The sequence below is a fragment of the Schistocerca piceifrons genome, chromosome 4 (assembly GCF_021461385.2).
Source record: "Schistocerca piceifrons isolate TAMUIC-IGC-003096 chromosome 4, iqSchPice1.1, whole genome shotgun sequence".
Classification (NCBI taxonomy): Eukaryota; Metazoa; Arthropoda; class Insecta; order Orthoptera; family Acrididae; genus Schistocerca; species Schistocerca piceifrons.
This window is the reverse complement of record NC_060141.1, coordinates 750,794,252-750,814,129: the sequence shown is the minus strand read 5'-3', so window position 1 is coordinate 750,814,129 and position 19,878 is coordinate 750,794,252. Positions and strand designations below refer to the sequence as shown.

The 19,878-nt window shown below is 44.4% G+C and overlaps 1 protein-coding gene and 1 non-coding gene across 8 annotated transcripts in view; both read left to right on the top strand.

Moving 5' to 3' along the window:
* Positions 1 to 19,878, top strand: part of LOC124795084 (adipokinetic hormone/corazonin-related peptide receptor variant I) — a 1,108,661-nt gene that overhangs the window by 912,383 nt on the left and 176,400 nt on the right. The gene's annotated exons all lie outside the window — the stretch shown is intronic.
* Trnan-auu lies at positions 16,896 to 16,968 on the top strand. Its single transcript has one exon. It is a non-coding gene; the product is annotated as a tRNA-Asn (tRNA).

Here is a 19,878-nt window from a genome sequence, read left to right as displayed (position 1 = left end):
CGTTGCTGACGAATCGATTTCCATGTGGATGAATAGTCTGTCGTCCACTGCCTCACACCATTAACAAATGGTTCAAATGGCTCTGAGCACTATGGGACTTAACTGCTGATGTCATCAGTCCCCTAGAATTTAGAACTACTTAAACCTAACTAACCTAAGGACATCTCACACATCCATGCCCGAGGCAGGATTCGAACCTGCGACCGTAGCGGTCGCGCGGTTCCAGACTGTAGCACCTAGAACCGCTCATCCACTGCGGCCGACTGACGCCATTAACAAACGTTCCTACATTCTTCTAATGCAAATGCATTCCAAACTGATTTGAAGTGTAATTTGCCTATGATGAATGGACAGTCATCCAGATGTGCCACATACAGTTCCACCAAAATATAGTCTACAGTACAACCGTCAGCATTGTTGTTTGGTAGTTTGTGTAATCAATTTCAATGTTAAATAATTAAAACTAAAGACATACAGCGCATTGTTTTATAACCTGCTGTCGGTCCTGATTACATGGAATGTGTATACTTCACACAAGTGAACTGTCAGCCTGTATGTATTTACCTTAATTCTCCTGAAGGTTCTGGTTTAGAGCCCATGTCAGACAGTCTTAGTATTTGTATAGGTGTAAGACAAAGATTCAAATATGTTTTAGCACAGCAATACGACCAGAATGTCTATCAACATCAAATGCTTTTTGTTGATGATCATTATTCATAGCAAAAAGCTTCCAGGTAAAGACCAAAGTAGCAACATTTCTGATTTTGTCATGTTTTGGTCACATATTTTAAATTTGGCTGTACTTGCAATCGAATTGTAGACTGCTAGCCCAGTTACACTGTCTTATGTGCATGTTGTGTCCTGGATACCACAGGTCCTGGGGTAGGATGTGGGAGTGGATCCAGCAACGACAAGAAACATTCATATTTCTTTGTGTGCAATGTGTTAATCTACACACGAGAACGTATACTAAGGCAGTAAATTTTCAGGTGTGTATGTATTAAATTATCAGCGCTGATGTCATTAAAATGTGAGACGTCCTCCCAAGTGAACAGTACATCCCACCCTGGCAACTGTATGGTAGAACTAGGCAGTGTTAATGATGAAAGTTAGCCTGATACAGAGGGTCATCATAAGGCATGAATGACTTAGATATCGTTTTCAATATAACTAAGACGAGTATTTTGACAAAAATAATGTGCCCAATCTAGACTTTGGCTCTCAATCCTTACCTAGTCTTTGCTTAGGCATCCTCTGTGGTAAATGTCTCACAATAATTATTTTATGTGAGTATACCAACAGTATGAGTTTGTCTGATTGATTTGCACATTAAATAATTAAAACTAGACATACAAGTAACAGTTTACACTAGATCCCTACCTGTCAAACGCTGCTTAGTCATATGCAATAGCTGCTTTATGGACCATGGTGTCGTGTAAATAGAGACCAAAAAATATTTTGACAGATTCATAATTATAATATGGCTGAACCATGGTACTACCCAATGCTTTAGAAAATCAAAATTACAAAATAGGAAGCACGGGATCACTGGTGATGGACAAACTTGTGATTGTTTTGCAATTTTGACTCAAAACAGACTTTATAATAAAATTCAATTCGGACATTGCCCCTCTTACTGATGCAATATGCAAATCTTCACTTTGATTGAATTACATAAACACGAATAAGACTCATATTATTTTGCGTCCGCAACCAAAATCATTGATTGATTGGCGACTCCATGGAGTGCTGTGTGGACAACGACCATATATGTTAAATTAAAAGGAAGGTCAGCGTTGGTCGTAATATTGATATTTTATTGATAGCACAATCGATTTTCGATCACACAGTGATCATCTTCAGTGCTGGAAGCTGTGATGTACAAATTAAACTCAGACACTGGTATCAAGTTATCAATAACCAAAACTGAGAAGCCATCACAGTTATTGTGATCTATTCTCAGTTTTGGTTATTGATAACTTGATACCAGTGTCTGAGTTTAATTTGTACATCACAGCTTCCAGCACTGAAGATGATCACTATGTGATCGAAAATCGATTGTGCTATCAATAAAACATCAATATTACGACCAACGCTGACCTTCGTTTTAAAATCATTGATAGTAGGCACGCTGAATAATCAGTCACAAACAATCGTTCTTGTTTAATCATGTATCAAGAGACTAATAACACTATACACTTTCAGCCCAAGTTACACAGCCACATAATACCACAACTTCATAAAGAACAAAGAAATCTTAAAGCTTAATAAAACTGAACTGCCCATATAAAGGTCCACAGAGAAACATGCTTATACTAAAAATACCAAGTGGGCCAACCAAGATCGCAAAACTTCACACAGGAATAATAATAAGTTGCATGTTCATTAAAGATACACAAATGATTAACATGAGTGTTAAATAAGAAGGGCTATTAATAACTCAACCAATGAAATGACTTACAGAAACGCCAATATTAACAAGGTGGCCTCAATTAACGGACATAATGACTCAGAATGATTCCCAAATTGCATTTAACTTTAGAGAACAGCGTTGTGGCCCATAGCAGTGTTTGGAAGCAATAACGCTACGGCCGGCAGGCAATACGAGCGTTCACTCCCCACGGCTTGTTCACAGGGTCACATAGCAGGCGGTATATATTTATACATAATCTGACCGGCTCCACAATGAGCGGTTCTGACAAGAATCCATAACCGACGCCAGGAAACGAGCAGCCTTAACAAATGGCCTGCAGACCAAATAGATTGCAATGAAAACAAGGTCGAATCACAGACACACTGCAATGTATAATAAGCACGCCCCCAGATTCTTAAGGAGCAATACTCCAACATTACGCGCCTCCCAGTAAATTAGCAGGAAACTTAGATCACTTCCAGTTGTATTAGGGCACTTTCAACATTAAATAAACATACCAAATCCTGCCGTGACAAATGATTAATATATATGAAGACAGTAACTGTTCTCGAAAGAACAGAATACTGTTGCTGACCGTGGAGCTTTTCCCTGGAATAAATGATGACCAACTGAAACCCTCAGCTGCCGACAGGTGTTGTTGATATACCTCGATGTGGACAGCTGAAAATGTGTGCCCCGACCGGGACTCGAACCCGGGATCTCCTGCTTACATGGCAGACGCTCTATCCATCTGAGCCACAGAGGACACAGACGAATAGCGCGACTGCAGGGACTATCCCTTGCACGCTTCCCGTGAGACTCACATTCCCAACTGTCCACAATTCTACGTATGTAATGTATGTACCTTATAGACATTTGCCCATTCACTCATTACTCGCGTACGCTTTGGCGATTCCCGTAAGAGTTTGGGCAATCTGTGCGCATTCGCACAGACGAAGGTCAATGACTGGGTAGCCTTTAACAGTATTCTGTTCTTTCGAGAACAGAACGGGAATCGCCAAAGCGTACGCGAGTAATGAGTGAATGGGCAAATGTCTATAAGGTACATACGAGTACATTACATATGTAGAATTGTGGGCAGTTGGGAATGTGAGTCTCACGGGAAGCGTGCAAGGGATAAGTCTCTGCAGTCGCGCTATTCGTCTGTGTCCTCTGTTGCTCAGATGGATAGAGCGTCTGCCATGTAAGCAGGAGATCCCGGGTTCGAGTCCCGGTCGGGGCACACATTTTCAGCTGTCCACATCGAGGTATATCAACAACACCTGTCGGCAGCTGAGGGTTTCAGTTAGTCAACAAATGATTAAACCATTAACTCTACGGCTGCCGGGCGCGTACACAACCACAGCCAGTCCCAAGGCGGGCAATATGTCGTAAAACAAGTTAAAAGTTGCATGAAAACCATTTGAAACACACATTCCACGGATGATCAAAAACGGAATGAGGAACATCAGCCTCCTTAAAATAGCCACTGTAGAACCAAGTTCAGAATCATCTCCGGCAGCTACCCATGCCATAATAAGTCTCAACAGTCTTCTTAGTTAAACACAGAATAAAAGTCATACGTAACTTGGAGGTTGCAAATTACGAGCTGGGTAGCTGTTTAGCGCGAGACGACGAACCCACCACAATTTTGCACGTCAAGGCGCCCAGTGATTGGCACCGTACATCCGGCACGACAAAAGACAAGGGCGGCGAGCACTGCGAGGTCCATGCACCACGGTTAGGGACGCGGGCTTTGGGAGACTCACTCGTCACACGTTCACCCGGAAAACCCACCGGGGGAGCAGTCAGAGGTAACAGGACAGCCGAATATCGATATCAGCGATACTAGTCGAACACCCTAGCGGCAGCCGCCTCGGCTGAATGGCACTTGTGAATAATATGTGCATCATCTACATGAAGTTGTTAAAATATTCCGTTAGAACACCCTTCTTTCTAATGTCGATTAGTTCCTCTTTATAAAAAGAATGTATTTGTTTATTTGAAAATAATAGCAAAATTTTAAACATTAAACCCATACGACAGTGACAAGTGCTCTCTGGCTGAGAGATAATGATACCAGGTGGCTCTGAAGAATCAGCGGTGACAGGCCTAACGTTCCAACGTGGCAGCAATCTGATTTGAACCGTATTTGTGCTGACAGGATCTCCTGCCATCTCTCCGCAACATACGTTAAGTCACCTCCAAAACAGTCAATTGTATATATTTCGAAAGCAATAAATTTCCTTCTGCCGACACTACCTGAGTGAACAACTGAAAAACGAAATAGTTAAAATTGTGATAAATGACTTAAAAATTAGGCAAACGCCTAGCAATAGTATTAGTTGTTAATCTGTCTCATGCAGATAAAATGTGTTCTAATTGTGTTGTGCACACTCGTATCAGTCCACTTAATTTCCAACGTTCTTATATAACAGCACATGTTGAATGCTTTGATTATCTACTGTCCCGGTTTTCCCACAGTCCATGATGACATCCATACAATGATGTACTCCATACTATATTATCAGAAATTCTTTATTCAAAATGAGGACGGTGTTTGATGGTAACAATCCTAATTTGCACGTGAAATCCCCTTTGCCTGTGTTACTTTGTTTCTTGTCATACTTGCCTCGTCCATCATGTACTATTTTGCCTCCAAGGCAGCCGAATTCCTACGACTATGCCTTGATATTCAACTCTGAAATTTTGTTTATCGCTAATCTCATTTCTGGGTCTACTAATTAACTTTTTCGATTTACTGTCAGTCTATGTTCTGTAGTCATTAGTCTTATCATTCCACTGAACACATCCTGTAATCATTTCTCGTGTTTACTGAGGATTTACAGTATCATCAGAGAATCGTATCATTGACATCGTTTCACCCTGAATAATCCTACTCGTGAAACTATCTTTTATTTCCGTCATTGCTTATGTGATACAATATAGGAGAAAGATCCATCATGTCCTTAGGCTTTCTCACTTGGGGCACTTTGTCTCTTTTGTTTTGGTCTTCCATTCTGATTGTTCCTTCACGAGTTTTGTAGATACTATCCGCCTTTCCCAGAAATATCGGAATACCGAATGAGGTGCTTTCTGGCACCGCAGCCTCGGTCGGCTGCGCGCTCGCCAGATGACGGTGAGGGATGAAGGGGTGGGGAGCTGCTCTACTGTGGCAAGGCGGCAAGTGGTGTGGCACGCCCTACCTCCCCCCCCCCCCCCACCACGCCACCTCCAACACCTTTCCCATTACCTTGTGGGCAGAGAGCCACGTGCTACTCCAGACGGAGGCGGAGCCAGCGGTGGGTGTGGCGGGGGATGGGGGCATTCGCCGTGCTGTGTGCTGAGTGCTACTGCTGAGTGACTGCAAACTGGTGAGCCCGCAGTCGCCTCGGCAGCACCTCGCACTCGGTAAGGGTTTCCAGTACACACCATCCTGATATCAAGTGATGGGACTATTTTGCTACACTGCTGAATCAGCATGCTGCGATTATTTTCTTATAATAATAGCAGTAAGCACTGAGATGTCCCATCCGCATTAATAACTGTGGTTGCTGTCTTCCATTGGTTGCACATCCTCTCTTTTAATACAGCCTGAATAATTGAATGCCTCTCTGCCGACCGTTGTGGTCGAGAGGTTCTAGGCACTGCAGTCCGGAACCGTGCTACTGCTATGGTCGCAGGTATTAACCGGCCTCGGGCGTGGCTGTGTGTGATGTACTTAGATTAGTTAGGTTTAATTAGTTCTAAGTCTAGGGGACTGGTGACCTCAGATGTTAAGTCCCATAGTGCTTAGAACCATTTGAATGCCTCTCTGCCTTCAGTTATCCACAGAACCAGGCAGATGTGTTGAGGATATCATAAAACGTTGTGTTCTTCCTTCGGAGGTACCAAAATTTAATCAATATTCTTCAGAGAATCTTGCTGACAATATAAATGTCCATCTTAATTGTCAGAACCACGCATCATACAAAAATTTCTTCGTAAATAATTTTATATCATCTTCAACGTTTTCTAGTCTTTGTTTATATACACTCTAATAAAAAATAAATAAAATAAAAAAGGCGCACTATGAATGAATTAACCGAATGGGGCTGAAACCGCTAGATGTGATGTACATCTACAGACAAGCAAATGGTTACAATTTCAGAAAAATTGGATGATTCATTCAAGAGAAAGACTTTCACAAGTTGAGCAATTCAACCACATATTGGTCCACCTGTGATCCTTATGCAAACAGTTATCCGGCTTGGCATTCATTGACAGAGGTGTTGGATGTCCCCCCCCCCCCCCCTGGGAGATATTGTGCCAAATTCTGTCTAATTGGCGCCTATATCGTCAAAATTCCGAGCTGGTGGGAGGGCCCAGCATTCTCAACTGGGGAGAGACCCGGCGACCTTGGTGGCCAAGGAAGGGTTTGGCAAGCACGACAACAGGCGCTAGAAACTCTCGCCTTGTGTGGCCTGACCACGAAGATCAAATTTTCGCTCAAGCAGTAACATGATACTATTTCGCTACATTGTTCAAAGTTCGTCATTTTAAAAGAAGTTTAAACTTTCCGTTATATTCTTCAGGGTCTGAATTGCAACAGTTTCTTTGCAGCGATCTGACATGGGTAAGGGATAGGTAACGGAGAGAACATGTTACGTACGAAAGCTGACTGTGTTGTCTTTAGAAATATATCAATAAAAAAGTCTTTAGTTTTAAGTAAAAAAAAAAGTAGCTTTGAAATGGCAACCATTCATACCATTTACTTCGTTTATTGCGTTTATAAGTAACGCAGTTCCTAGCAATGGCTAGACACGACCAAGCTCGGGGGCGATCAATAAGCTTCCACTGGAAGGCCGTGCAGTCCGAAATCGGTATGGCAGTCAGGCAAAACCGTCGTGAGCACTGAGGCAACCGTCCTACCGAGGCACCAGTTTGAAGCTACCAGTTCGGTAAAACACCGAGACCTGCCGCGTGCAGAAGTCCGCTACTGCCTGCTGCACATTCTCGTCCGACAGGAATCTTCGACCCTTCAAGGGTTTTTTAAGGGACTGAAGACGTGAAAGTCGCATCGGGAGAGGTCAGGACTACAGGGCAGCCCAGATGAGGTAATCACTATATCATTTCATCTACATCTACATCTACATTGATACTCCGCAAGCCACCCAACGGTGTGTGGCGGAGGGCACTTTACGTGCCACTGTCATTACCTCCCTTTCCTGTTCCAGTCGCGTATGGTTCGCGGGAAGAACGACTGTCTGAAAGCCTCCGTGCGCGCTCTAATCTCTCTAATTTTACATTCGTGATCTCCTCGGGAAGTATAAGTAGGGGGAAGCAATATATTCGATACCTCATCCAGAAACGCACCCTCTCGAAACCTGGCGAGCAAGCTACACCGCGATGCAGAGCGCCTCTCTTGCAGAGTCTGCCACTTGAGTTTATTAAACATCTCCGTAACGCTATCACGGTTACCAAATAACCCAGTGACGAAACGCGCCGCCCTTCTTTGGATCTTCTCTATCTCCTCCGTCAACCCGACCTGGTACGGATCCCACACTGATGAGCAATACTCAAGTATAGGTCGAACGAGTGTTTTGTAAGCCACCTCCTTTGTTGATGGACTACATTTTCTAAGCACTCTCCCAATGAATCTCAACCTGGTACCCGCCTTACCAACAATTAGTTTTATATGATCATTCCACTTCAAATCGTTCCGTACGCATACTCCCAGATATTTTACAGAAGTAACTGCTACCAGTGTTTGTTCCGCTATCATATAATCATACAATAAAGGATCCTTCTTTCTATGTATTCGCAATACATTACATTTATCTATGTTAAGGGTCAGTTGCCACTCCCTGCACCAAGTGCCTATCCGCTGCAGATCTTCCTGTATTTCGCTACAATTTTCTAATGCAGCAACTTCTCTGTATACTACAGCATCATCCGCGAAAAGCCGCATGGAACTTCCGACACTATCTACTAAGTCATTTATATATATTGTGAAAAGCAATGGTCCCATAACACTCCCCTGTGGGACGCCAGAGGTTACTTTAACGTCTGTAGAGGTCTCTCCATTGATAACAACATGCTGTGTTCTGTTTGCTAAAAACTCTTCAATCCAGCCACACAACTGGTCTGATATTCCGTAGGCTCTTACTTTGTTTATCAGGCGACAGTGCGGAACTGTATCGAACGCCTTCCGGAAGTCAAGAAAAATAGCATCTACCTGGGAGCCTGTATCTAATATTTTCTGGGTCTCATGAACAAATAAAGCGAGTTGGGTCTCACACGATCGCTGTTTCCGGAATCCATGTTGATTCCTACATAGTAGATTCTGGGTTTCCAGAAATGACATGATACGCGAGCAAAAAACATGTTCTAAAATTCTACAAGAGATCGACGTAAGAGATATAGGTCTATAGTTTTGCGCATCTGCTCGACGACCCTTCTTGAAAATTGGGACTATCTGTGCCCTTTTCCAATCATTTGGAACCTTCTGTTCCTCTAGAGACTTGCGGTACACGGCTGTTAGAAGGGGGGCAAGTTCTTTCGCGTACTCTGTGTAGAATCGAATTGGTATCCCGTCAGGTCCAGTGGACTTTCCTCTATTGAGTGATTCCAGTTGCTTTTCTATTCCTTGGACACTTATTTCGATGTCAGCCATTTTTTCGTTTGTGCGAGGATTTAGAGAAGGAACTGCAGTGCGGTCTTCCTCTGTGAAACAGCTTTGGAAAAAGGTGTTTAGTATTTCAGCTTTACGCGTGTCATCCTCTGTTTCAATGCCATCATCATCCCGTAGTGTCTGGATATGCTGTTTCGAGCCACTTACTGATTTAACGTAAGACCAGAACTTCCTAGGATTTTCTGTCAAGTCGGTACATAGAATTTTACTTTCGAATTCAATGAACGCTTCACGCATAGCCCTCCTTACGCTAACTTTGACATCGTTTAGCTTCAGCTTGTCTGAGAGGTTTTGGCTGCGTTTAAACTTGGAGTGGAGCTCTCTTTGCTTTCGCAGTAGTTTCCTAACTTTGTTGTTGTACCACGGTGGGTTTTTCCCGTCCCTCACAGTTTTACTCGGCACGTACCTGTCTAAAACGCATTTTACGATTGCCTTGAACTTTTTCCATAAACACTCAACATTGTCAGTGTCGGAACAGAAATTTTCGTTTTGATCTGTTAGGTAGTCTGAAATCTGCCTTCTATTACTCTTGCTAAACAGATAAACCTTCCTCCCTTTTTTTATATTCCTATTAACTTCCATATTCAGGGATGCTGCAACGGCCTTATGATCACTGATTCCCTGTTCTGTACATACAGAGTCGAAAAGTTCGGGTCTGTTTGTTATCAGTAGGTCCAAGATGTTATCTCCACGAGTCGGTTCTCTGTTTAATTGCTCGAGGTAATTTTCGGATAGTGCACTCAGTATAATGTCACTCGATGCTCTGTCCCTACCACCCGTCCTAAACATCTGAGTGTCCCAGTCTATATCTCGTAAATTGAGATCTCCACCTAAGACTATAACATGCTGAGAAAATTTATGTGAAATGTATTCCAAATTTTCTCTCAGTTGTTCTGCCACTAATGCTGCTGAGTCGGGAGGTCGGTAAAAGGAGCCAATTATTAACCTAGTTCGGTTGTTTAGTGTAACCTCCACCCATAATAATTCACAGGAACTATCCACTTCTACTTCACTACAGGATAAACTACTACTAACAGCGATGAACACTCCACCACCGGTTGCATGCAATCTATCCTTTCTAAACACCGTGTGTACCTTTGTAAAAATTTCGGCAGAATTTATCTCTGGCTTAAGCCAGCTTTCTGTACCTATAACGATTTCAGCTCCGGTGCTTTCTATCAGCGCTTGAAGTTCCGGTACTTTACCAACGCATACTTCTTCAACAATTAAGCTTACGCAGTCTTGATATCAGGATGCTTGCTGCTCATGTTATACGAGGGCAGTTCAATAAGTAATGCAACACATTTTTTTCTGAAACAGGGGTTGTTTTATTCAGCATTGAAATACACCAGGTTATTCCCCAATCTTTTAGCTACACAACACTATTTTTCAACGTAATCTCCATTCAATGCTACGGCCTTACGCCACCTTGAAATGAGGGCCTGTATGCCTGCACAGTACCATTCCACTGGTCGATGTCGGAGCCAACGTCGTACTGCATCAATAACTTCATTATCCGCGTAGTGCCTCCCACGGATTGCGTCCATCATTGGGCCAAACATATGGAAATCCGACGGTGCGAGATCGGGGCTGTAGGGTGCATGAGGAAGAACAGTCCACTGAAGTTTTGTGAGCTCCTCTCGGGTGCGAAGACTTGTGTGAGGTCTTGCGTTGTCATGAAGAAGGAGAAGTTCGTTCAAATTTTTGTGCCTACGAACACGCTGAAGTCGTTTCCTCAATTTCTGAAGAGTAGCACAATACACTTCAGAGTTGATCGTTTGACCATGGGGAAGGACATCGAACAGAATAACCCCTTCAGCGTCCCAGAAGACTGTAACCATGACTTTACCGGCTGAGGGTATGGCTTTAAACTTTTTCTTGGTAGGGGAGTGGGTGTGGCGCCACTCCATTGATTGCCGTTCGAAGTGATGAACCCATGAACAAGAAATTGTCACCCTCAGCCACAAGACGAGCAAGCAATTCCGCACAGATGGTTCTCCTTTGCTCTTTATGGTATTCGGTTAGACAACGAGGGACCCAGCGGGAACAAACCTTTGAATATCCCAACTGGTGAACAATTGTGACAGCACTACCAACAGAGATGTCAAGTTGAGCACTGAGTTGTTTGATGGTGATCCGTCGATCATCTCGAACGAGTGTGTTCGCACGCTCCGCCATTGCAGGAGTCACAGCTGTGCACGGCCGGCCTGCACGCGGGAGATCAGACAGTCTTGCTTGACCTTGCGGCGATGATGACACACGCTTTACCCAACGACTCACCGTGCTTTTGTCCACTGCCAGATCACCGTAGACATTCTGCAAGCGCCTATGAATATCTGAGATGCCCTGGTTTTCCGCCAAAAGAAACTCGATCACTGCCCGTTGTTTGCAACGCACATCCGTTACAGACGCCATTTTAACAGCTCCGTACAGCGCTGCCACCTGTCGGAAGTCAATGAAACTATACGAGACGAAGCGGGAATGTTTGAAAATATTCCACAAGAAATTTCCGGTTTTTTCAACCAAAATTGGCCGAGAAAAAAAAAGTGTTGCATTACTTATTGAACTGCCCTCGTATATTAATGATTTTGCACGCAGTATTAATAGTAAAATCAGGCTTTTTGCAAATGATGCAATCACCTGTAATGAAGTACTATCTGAGAGAAGCTGCATAAATATTCTGCCAGATCTTGATAAGATTTCAACATGGTGCAGATTGGCAACTCGCTTTAAATGTTCAGAAATGTTAAATTGTGCACTTCGCAGAACGAAAAAACCTAGATCCTATGACTATAGTACCAATGACTCACCGTTGGAATCGGCCAACTCATACAATTTCCTGAGTGTTTCATTTTCTAGGGATATGAAACGGAATGATCACATAGGTTCAGTTGTCGGTAAAGCAGGTGGTAGACTTCGGTTCATTGATAGAATACTGGGGAAGTAGAATCAGTCAACAAAAAAGATTGCTTAAAATCAATCTGAGACGCATCCTATATTATTGATCAAGTGATGGCACCCATACCACATATGTCTAACAGGGAATATTGAATGGATACAGAGAAGACCACCAAGAGTGATCACCAAACATGGGAGAGTGTCACAGAGATACTGAAGGATCTGAAATGGCAGACTCCTGGAGGGAGACGTACTATCCCGAGAAAGTCTATTAACAAAGTCTCAAGAGCTGGCTTTAATGATTACAGTAGGTACCTACTACAACCCCCTCCGTATCGCTCACGTAGGGATCGCGAGGAAAATATTAGAATAATTACTGCACGCACAGAGGCATTCAAACAATCATTCTTCCCACGCTCCATGCGTGAAGCGTGAAGAAATCGTAATAACTGGTACAATAGGACGTACCCTCTGCCATGCGCATCAAAGTGGTTTGGAGAGTCTAGGTGTAGATGTAGATAGTACCCAGTGTGTGTCTGGTCTATTACTCGCTGAAGTGGAAATTGACATCATTTCACTGAGGTAATTAAAAAATTGATACATAGCACCATCATTAGCATAAGGACCTCGCGTTCTTTCTTTTTTTCTTTTTTTTTTGTTTTATCATTGGTTCATGCATTTGACGTCGTATATCATCTACAACCAAGCCTCTCACAGCCGCAAGCCACGCACACAGTACATTAGGGTCCATGGATTGGCTGGGAGCTTGTGTTATTGAGCCAGAAACCCTGGGATAATCGCCGACCTACACAAAATTTTCAAATCGAATCCAGGTTGAGCAAATCAAGTTACTTTTCGGCTGCAACCAGCCGCAATCCTCTCGGCCTCCGCAGCAATTAATTTTTGTTTAGGATACTTTTCTCGACATTGTTCACGAACCTTAACCACAATTTTTTACTCTTCAAGAGGGCAGCTACCCAATCGTTTCTTTTCTTACTTGCTTCAAGGACATTCTTCAAAACCACTTCTCGTTTACTTAATGACACTTTTCTCCCACCAACCAGTGCACCATCACATAGAACACACCTCTCACTTTAACTCATTATATAGGACTTCCTTATACATTTCAGCTGACTTTAACGATAGCAAAAACGTTCTAAACAGCCATTTGAGGGCGAACACGTAAACAAGTACCAGTGCAGGAGACCAAGAACCGGCCTTCCCTCTGTCAGGAGGAGAAGGTTATTTACATGTCACAAACATCTTACCCCTCCACCGCGGCAAGTATCGGCTACTAACCACTCCAATAACATCGTGACACCGCTGGAGGATGGAATTCGGCAATGGGTGTGCAACAATGTACGGTAAGGTTGAGGGGTTTAAGTTCTGAGATAACCCTTCTCCTCAGCTTTGAAATCGTGCTAACTGCAAGACGCGCTAACGCAGCGCGGTTGATCTGACAAAAAATGTCAGACCTATTTTGTGAGAAATGTTATCCTTTTTCTTTTCATAAATAGTCAACTTTCTCGAAAAATGTGTCGTTTTCGAATTACAAGCGAAAAACCCGGAAAAGTCTATTTTTGTGATTTTTACATTTTTGATCGACTTCCGGGCCGAAATTTTGGTGGGACTTTGAAAATTCGGCTCCAGCACCCTGGAAAACGTATAAAAAACCTGTCGAAGAAGTCTACAAAAGTTTGAGCAGTTCGATCTTTTTAAGCGTCATTTCACTAGACTTAGGAGTGAAAGACGGCTGCGGAGATGTGTACGGGCGAACAGACGTGCAACTGGTGAGCAACTGACAGTCCAGATGAAACGAGGGGCAACTAGCAGTGTCTCCTCGATGACTTTTCAGCGAACGTTGCTGCGGCTGGGTCAAGCACTCACGATGACTGCTGTTCATCGCCGACGAAGGCTGGAATTTGCAAGGCCAATATCTCAACAGGTCGTCAAATGGTTCAAATGGCTCTGAGCACTATGTTACTTAACTTCTGAGGTCATCAGTCCCCTAGAACTTAAAACTACTTAAATCTAACTAACCTAAAGACGTTACACACATCCATGCCCGAGGCAGGATTCGAACCTGCGATCGTAGCGGTCGCGCGGCACCAGACTGTAGCGCCTAGAACCGCTCGGCCACTTCGGCCGGCAACTGGACTTCCACTGATTGGCGACAGGTGGCCTTTTCAGATGAGTCATGTTTTATGCTCCATAGGACAGTCGGCTGTTGACGTGCACGCCGCGAAACGTCTGATAGCAAACACCCAAGGTTATTTAAAAGGGAGGTTGGCCCCCAGCTAAATCGGCTGTGATTGGCTGGCGCAGTGACGTCACTGTAGGAACAAAGAGAGACAGCGGCTACCGCAGCAAGCGACTCTTATTAAAGACAAGCAACTACTTATAACAGCAGTAAGTTCTCAGGAAATAATTTAAAACAGTTGATTTGCCTGTTTAAATGTTTGCAGTGGAAGAAGAGCGCCACTGTCTTGATCTCCCCTTCTGTGCTGCTGGTGCTTTCGGCATTTTATGGTTCATATTGAGGAACCGCATACGAATGAAAAGTCGTGTTCTGACATACAGTTTTATAACTTGTGAAGAAAACTCCGGGTATTTAGTTTGGACATACTGTTTTCACTATATTTTTTTCCTTGTAAATACTATCCAATACATTAAATTCATTAAAAATTAGTTTAAACTGAGACACCTTATGTAGCCACTCATATGTTGGAACTGTAAGCCCAGCGCGAGATAGGGCTTCAATCCAACCATAATTTTCATTTCTTGGAGGACTTAAAATATCAACAGACGGCGTTCCCAGTGTATTGACACAGTTATTTGCACGATGTGCAACGTAGCCAGCCAGGTAACGGAATCCTTCTGCAGAGCAGTCACATCCCTCTTTGACACAGATTCTTCTGGTCCAGGTTGAAGAGGAAAGTTAATATCTTGTAGCTCTTTTTCACCACGTATCATTTGCAGTGCTTCGCACATGTCGGGCAAAATTCCTGTGAGTAGATGTGACGTCAGAAATCTTTCACACTCATCTGCTTCTACTGGAGTGTCACTTGACAGAGGAATATCATGACAATTGTGTCCCAGCAGTAACAGCCGTAATCGATATTTTACTTCTGTCGGAAAACGCTTCAGATGGAAGTGACCAATTCCTCTGATCTGCGAGAAAAAATTTTCCAGTGCTTCCTGGTTCAATCTTGCAGTTAAAATATATGTCATTTGTAGTGGCTGAAGGTCTGAAAACAGTCCAAATAATGAGCGAACAGTTGTCATTATGCCTTTCGGGAATGGTGACCGAGACGTGTAACCAATGGCACCTCATACCATCACGCCAGTATGGCGATGACGAATACACGTTTCCAATGTGCGTTCACCGCGATGGCGCCAAACACGGATGCGACCATCATGTTGCTGTAAACAGAACCTGGATTAATCCGAAAAATGGCATTTTGTCATTCGTGCACCCAGGTTCGTCGTTGAGTACGCCATCGCAGGCGCTCCTGTCTGTGATGCAGCGTCAAGGGTAACCGCAGCCATGGTCTCCGAGCTGATAGTCCATGCTGCTGCAAACGTCGTCGAACTGTTCGTGCAGATGGTTGTTGTCTTGCAAACGTCCCCATCTGTTGACTCAGGTATCGAGACGTGGCTGTACGATCCGTTAGAGCCATGCGGATAAGATGACTTTCATCTTGACTGCTAGTGATAAGAGGCCGTTGGGATCCAGCACGGCGTTCCGTATTACCCACCTGAACCCACCGATTCCATATTCTGCTAACAGTCATTGGATCTCGACCAACACGAACAGCTATGTCGCGATACGATAAACCGCAATCGCGAAAGGCTACAATCCGACCTTTATCAAAGTCGGAAACGTGATGGTACGCACTTCTCCACCTTACACGAGGCATCAGAACAACGATTCACCAGGCAACGCCGGTCAACTGCTGTTTGTGTATGAGAAATCGGTTGGAAACTTTCCTCATCTCAGCGTGTTGTAGGTGTCGTCACCGGCGCCAACCTTGTGTGAATGCTCTGAAAAGCTAATCATTTGCATATCGCAGCATCTTCTTCCTGGCAGTTAAATTTCGCGTCTGTAGCACGTCATCTTCGTGGTGTAGCAATTTTAATGGCCAGTAGTGTAAATTATATCCGTGTCTTTTCTCTTTGTGCTGTACGGCAGACACCCTGTTACAGCACACCCAGGCATTTTAAAGCAAAACTTTAACAAACACCGCAACAACACCACAAACTGAAGCAAAACAACACTACGAAGAAAAAGTTTCATTTGGCGCCTCGTCGACACAACGTGTTCCTATGCTGACGCCATGCGCGGAACGACGAAATATTCGCCGATCTGCACATGCCATTTGCGCCCTCCTGGCAAACAACCTGTAGCAATTGTCGGAAAGGTCCACGCCAGAGGAGGGAGCGCTGTGTTCTGGGGAATATTTTTGAGGTATTCCATTCGTGAAAGCACTATGGGACTTAGCATCTGAGGTCATCAGTCGCCTAGAACTTAGAACTACTTAAACCTTACTAACCTAAGGACGTCACACACATCCATGCCCGAAGCAGGATTGGAACCTGCGACCGTAGCGGTCGCGCGGTTCCAGACTGGAGCGCCTAGAACCTCACGGCCACACCGGCCAGCACTGACAGTCTTCCTGCACATCTCACAGAGGTCCGCGCTGCGAAAGTTGGCTACTAGGGCTTTTGACAGTTGGTCACATTAATATGACAGGACAGTGTAGAACGTTTGCCTTTTACAAAGTTATGTAAATTGAAGGAGGATCACTGCTGTCAACATGGACAGAGACTGCGGATAACTGGCTCTCGGTAGGAGTGTGGATCGGCCGTGAGGCGTATCGAGATACTCTGTGTACATGCGGTAACGCTGTGTTCCGGATGGCGCAGTGGTTAACGCACCTGCCTATTAAGCAGGAGATCCCGGGTTCGAATCCTGGTCCGGTATACATTATCCCTCGCCGCGGCTGATTCCGCTTTGCAGATGACAGCTGTTATCCCCCTTCAATTTACATATAGTGATTCACAGTTGCGGGATCTGTGTGGTGTCTGTTCTGTCGAAGGAACGTATACCACGCATTCAAATAATTCTACAAAGTTGTAGAGGCGTTCGTGGCCAGATGTTAAAGTGTTGCATGTCGTCTTTCGTCTCTGGATCTTCGGCTCCTCTCAGCAACGGAGGGTAAATCTTTGACAATGCCAGTCACTGTCAGAAAAATCATCAAACATCAGCCGAAAGTCCCTAGACGAAAGACTACTAAAAAAGACCCGATAATTGTGTTTCTCTTGATGTATCAGATTGTATCTTCGACCACATCTCCGCCTGTACATCCGAGTGACGCAAATGGGCCGGAATTACGTGAAAAATATAGGGAAAAAACACGCGTGTGATTCCAGATGCAGAACTCAGTATCATCTTTGCTAACGACGCGAACGTTCGCTCTGTGCCAAAAGCTGGACTCGGAATGGAGCAGAGAAAGGGCTGCGTTAATTACAGATGGCGGGAGACGCTTCCAAGGGCAGGGGCGTGCGCACACGCACGTACACACACACACACGCACGTACACACACACACACACACACACACACACACACACACACACACGGCCCGCTGACTCCGCCTCCCACCGTCACCGAGCAGCCAAACCCACACCCAGACCTGCGACTGTGTCTGTTTTTGGACCACGAGGACAGCTACAGGCCGCTGCTAAAAGGAATGAGTCTGGCAGCAACGCGGCAACGAGTCGGGCGTTCGCTGTGATGTGTGTTAGAGCAGAAAAGTATTCTTCATTTTGAATACATACTTATTCTGTGTGTCGGTTCGTACACGACAGTGCATGGTACCAATATGTACCAAAAAGCCGTCCACGAAGACGCGAGTTTTTCAGGCGGTCGTATACCGGGGTCTGTTCATCATAGAAAAAATGGTTCAAATGGCTCTGAGCACTATGGGACTTAACTTCTGAAGTCATCAGTCCCCTAGAACTTAGAATTACTTGAACGTAACTAACCTAAGGACATCACACACATCCATGCCCGAGGCAGGATTCGAACCTGCGACCGTATCGGTCGTGCGGTTCCAGACTGTAGCGCCTAGAACCGCTCGGACACTCTGGCCGGCCTTCATCACAGAGATAAGGGCTCAAGAGTTTTCAATAGCACTCGACCTATCGGAAGAGCGGTCATACTGTAGCTGTCCCACAGTACACGGTCAAATTGTGAACAATACACACGTCCTCCAGCTCAGGCAGTTTACGCAGACTGGCTGGTTCTTTTGCATTACGTGTTTTCTAGGGTGGATCTTAGGCGTCTGATAAAACCTACATTTGTTCGTGGGCGGTTCACATCTACTTCTACATAGATACTCCGCAACCGCCGTACAGTGCATGGTGGAGGGTATCCTGTACCACAACTTGTCATTTCCTTTCCTGTCCCACTCGTAAATAGAGCGATGGAATAACTACTGTCTGTATGCCTCCGTGCGAGCCCCAATTTCTCGTATCTTACCTTCGTGCTCCTTACACGCAACGTATATTGGCGGCAGTAGAATCGTTCGGCAGTCATATTCAAATTCCGCTACTCTAAATTTTCTCAGTATGTTTCTCGAAAAGAACGTCGCCTTCCCTCCAGGGTTTCTCATTCGATTTCCCGAAGCATCTCTGTAACACTTACGTGTTGTTCGAGCCTCCCGCTAACAAATCTAACAGCCATAGCATGAATTACATCAATATCTTCCTTCAATCCGACCTGGCACGGACCCCAAACACTCGAGCAGTAATCAAGAATAGGTCGCACCGACGCCCTATATGCGTTCTCCTTTACAGGTGAACCACTCTTTCCTAAAATTCTCCCAATAAGCCGAAGTCGACCTATCGCTTTCTCCACCACAGTTCTCACGTGCTCGTTCCACCTGATATTACTTTGCAACGTTATGCTCAGATATGTAAACGACTTGACTGTCTCAAGCGGGTCACTAGTAATACTGTATCCGAACATTACAGCTTTACTCTTCCTATTCATCCGCATTACATTTTTCCACATTTAGGGCTAGATGTCATTCATCACACCAAACGGAAATTTTGTCACTCAACTTCGGCACCTTCGAGTACACCACGGCATCATCAGCAAAGAACCGCAGATTGCTGCCCACTACGTCAGCCAGATCATTTATGTACACAGAGAACAACAGATGTCCTACCACACTTCCCTGGGGCACTCCTGACGATACTCTTGTCTCTGATGAACTCTCGCCGTCGAGGACAAGAAGTCTTCGAGCCACTCACATATCTGTGAACTTATTCCATACGCTCGTACCTTCGTTAATAGCCTGCAGTGGGACACAGTGTCAAATGCTTCCCGGAAATCTAGAAATACGGAATGGGCCTTTTTCTGTTCACCCATAGTTCTCAGTATATCATGTGAGAAAACAGCGAGCTGAGTTTCACACGAGCGATGCTTTCTACAACCATTCTGATTCTTGGACATAACTTTCTCAGTCTCAAGGAAGTTTATTATAGTCGAACTGAGAATATTGCGGTTCCGTTCTTTTTACATTTCTCATATACTTGAGTCAGATGCACCTTTTTCTTGAGAAAAACCCCAAAAACCATGATTTTTCGGTGCCAAAACTACCAGTTGTGAGGATGGCCACTTCTGTGATTTCTATTCACGGCGAATCGTCAGAACTTTACCATGTGTTTTCAAGATGATGATCTCGCGGAACCTATACACATTTTTCAGTATTATTATCCGTTACCATGATCCAGAAGTTCACAGTTACCATACTTACGCACGTAAAATATGCTCAGAATATCCGGTCTGAGGCGCAACAGTAGTTTTCACTGACGTAGTCTGCTCG